The sequence below is a fragment of the Pteropus vampyrus genome, unplaced genomic scaffold (genome assembly GCF_000151845.1).
Source record: "Pteropus vampyrus isolate Shadow unplaced genomic scaffold, Pvam_2.0 Scaffold9, whole genome shotgun sequence".
In the NCBI taxonomy this organism is placed as follows: Eukaryota; Metazoa; Chordata; class Mammalia; order Chiroptera; family Pteropodidae; genus Pteropus; species Pteropus vampyrus.
This window is the reverse complement of record NW_011888790.1, coordinates 4141-7662: the sequence shown is the minus strand read 5'-3', so window position 1 is coordinate 7662 and position 3522 is coordinate 4141. Positions and strand designations below refer to the sequence as shown.

Genomic DNA, 3522 nt, shown 5'->3' with positions numbered 1-3522 from the left:
ATTAGTGCTTTTCAGACTACAACCTGCACAGCACATTGAGTCTTCAGAAATAACACAGATAACGAGAGACTGAGTGGGTAGAGCTCTAGATCACCAACCCATGCTTTAATCAGACTAGCAATATTTTATTAGTGTTACGTAAGCTGACTCTTATACATTCTTTTTAAAAAAAGTTTTCAATAATTTTTTTAAAACATCAGAGAAATCAAATATCATGTCGACCCTAGATGATCTCTAATACCTTTGACAGTTGTCCATTTGCCTTTTCATGAGGAATCTGGTTTCTACCAAGGACCAGGGAGAACAGTTATAATCACAGTATTAACTAAATAATATCCAAGGGCATTGGTCTCTTGTCCATCCTATGGCAAGTGCATGAGTTTGGTTGTTCCCCACATAAAATGCTAAATGAGTCTTGGTGAGTCAGGTGCAGAAAAAGAAATGAGGGATAAGTCAAAAAACTAGATCCATTTGATATTAATCTAGAGGTATAGTGGGAGTTAACAATCTGTGACTGCTGATGCGGTAGACTTGAAACCAGGAAGTACTGATGCAGTTAAGTTTCATGCCCTTAAAATGATGCCTCGTGACTGTCACAGTACTTTCTATCTCCCCTTCAGAAATACTATTTAGTCAAAATTGGTTACAAATTGTTACACATGAAGTGTTTGTTAAACAAATTCTGGACTAACTTTGTCATTAACCACTAAATATATTATTTGCTCGATTCTAAGAAGCAAGTTTATGATCTCTAAAGACGTGTGAGTGTTCACAAGCATTCTAAAGAAATAATCAGGAGAAAGGATATAGTGAGAGAAAGGATAAGAAGAAGCACAGTAGTCAGGTTCATGTTTGTGAGGTGGCACTGTTATTTAAGTAGCTATTTAAAATGCAAGTAAAACGCAGAGCCATAATTCTATTGTGTTAAACAAGAGTGGATAACTTCATGCTCCAAATGGGAAATACGCAGTATGACTTTTAGCTTTTTAAGAACACCAGGGACAAAATCGCTTTGATAATAAACCTTAGCCTTGTACCCAAATTGGGAGAGGTGCTTCACAAACAGGATGAAGAGAAAACAAGCTCCTTGGAGTGTTCACTTAGAGAATATTTACTTCACGTCAGCACTTTGAAGACATCATCTTAGTTAATACAACACTTTTAACTGGAAAGTATCAGTCCTACATATGGATAAAGAAACCAAGTTTCAGAGAAATTAAGTAAGTCGTCCCAGCCATAAAGCTAATAATAAATGGCAGAGTTGATCTTCAAATCCAGGACTAATTCCAAATGAGAGCTTTTTCACTACCATCTCAAGGATGTGAAGGAAGAAGTATGAGAATATGATCATTTTCACAGTTAGTCCAGCATGCGAGGGTCGTAGTTCTCAAGAAAACACAACATGAGGCAAAGCAAGGGTGTGTTGGGGAAAAAGGTAGAAGCTGTGTAATCCCTTTCAGTTACTTAAGAGTTCTCCAAGTGAAAGGTGAGTGCGTGAGGAGGAGAGGGAGATGAGAATATGATAAAACATGACACACTCAGTTTTCTACAGCTTCTGGAAAGTTAAGGGGCACAGTTGTTTAGGTCACTACTATGTACCTCAGCACCTAGCACGATGCCTCTCTTGTTAAATCAATCAATAAATATTAAATGAAAGTTGAAGAGATGGAGATAGAGTTGGATGTGCCATCCCTAGCCCATGACAAATATGGGCTTTTAATGTACACATATATCTATCATATGTAAATGAAGGTAAAATGTATCCCTTTTGCTAAAAATAACTATAAAGCTTCTGCCTTTATATTTCACAGTCAGTTTTACTCCTGGACTGAGTAGGTAATTTCTCATTGGATATATTTTCATCCCAATACTTCTCCTGACATGGTAGAGACTCCCCTCCTATATTTGCTTATTTACGGTAAACTTAAATGTAAATGTAACAGGAAATTAGAATGAGAACCTTTCTAACTCAGTTTGAGTGAAGCAATAATCAGACCATCAAAGCAAGAGTGAGACAACCTCCCTCACACACACACCACCACCATAAGCAGATTTACAAGTGAAATGGACCTGAGAAATTGTTCCACAGCCCTTGATTCCTTTAATCAGTTAAAAACTACATAAAGAGTTTAGAGAGTGGGCAGGAGTTGGATTGGTGAAGAGAATACTTTGGAGAAGCCAGAGGCTCTGACCCACCCTCCACCTTGGATGAGAGGTGAAAACTTCTAACCACAGCTTAGAGACTTCCACTCAGATTGCTCACTTTGGCAGCAGGTATGCTAATATTGGAATGATACAGAAAAGTTTAGCATGGCCCCATGCACAAGGATGACACGCAAATTTGTGAAACGTTCCATATATATATATATTTTTTTGCATTGGTTGCACTGGTGCTGCCACTGTTCCTCTCTAGTTGGTAGAGAGAATCTGGGTATGCACTGTAAAAAAGGCTACCTCTCAGAGAACGGTGTGCCCTAAATTTGGAGACACAGAGTACCAGTGCCTGACTCACACTTGAGAAAGCTCAAAATGGTTCTGCACAGGGGCCTGGTTCCCACCTAGGAAATCTAGACTGTGAGAGAAAGTGCTAACAACCACTTAAGGAGGTAGGAGAGGGCAGATCTTATTACCCATTCCCAGAGTTTTGTGGGCAAAGAATGTGCATTCTCAAGAACCAATGGCTTAGGTTGTATTGGGTCTTACCCGCTAATGCCATCTGCAGTGGACTGAGGTCTTTTGCAGAAAGAAGCTGAGGCAGATACCCCTGGGTTGCCCAGGGGTCGATAAAAGAATATAACAAAATTTCACCTGCTCAGGTCGAAGGACTTGTATGAGAGAAAGGCCTAGCAGAGGTATTGGCAGTTTGAACTATCAGCCTCAGGTAGAGAGTATGAAGCCAATGAACCTGGTCGATTGCTTGCCTTACCTCTCTTTATGTACCCCACTCACCTCTGACCCTGGTGGGGTCCAAAACTGCAATTCACCTGGTAAGTATAAAGATAATAGAGCAGAAGAACCATACTGAAGACTTCCATCCTGAGGCTGGCCCAGGCTGGAGGAGAGGAGTCCAAAGTTTTGATAATTAAACAAGATTGGACATTCTACTTACTGAATTGAAACTATTTTTACCAAAAATGACTGGAGGGCTTTTTATTTTCTGAAAGTACTAGAAAGGAAATGCCTGCCTAAGTCGTCATTTAGACTGGCAAAGTATGATTTTCAAAAGATAAATACACAACTCTCATAGATGCTAGAATACACATGTCAAAATTTATTTAACTCATTGTTGAGAAAGCCAAAAAGGATGTTAATGCTGGTCCAATGAGCATTTGAGAAACTGAATATTTGTGGGGACTGAATGAGGATAGAATATTGGAAGACTCAGAGATTAGAAACTAAAATAGCTAAACTCCTACAGAGCAATAAAACCATAACCTTTGGGTATTTTTTTATATGACAGAAATTATTTGCATCTCTCCTGGACAAAACTCTAAAAGTTAACATGCAACATCACCAAGTGTG

General features: G+C 39.0%; 1 non-coding gene across 1 annotated transcript; it reads left to right on the top strand.

Annotated features, from left to right (window-relative positions):
* Positions 1 to 2255: 2255 nt before the first annotated feature.
* On the top strand, positions 2256 to 2363 carry LOC111730193. Its single transcript, XR_002776590.1, has one exon. It is a non-coding gene; the product is annotated as a U6 spliceosomal RNA (small nuclear RNA).
* Positions 2364 to 3522: the final 1159 nt, after the last annotated feature.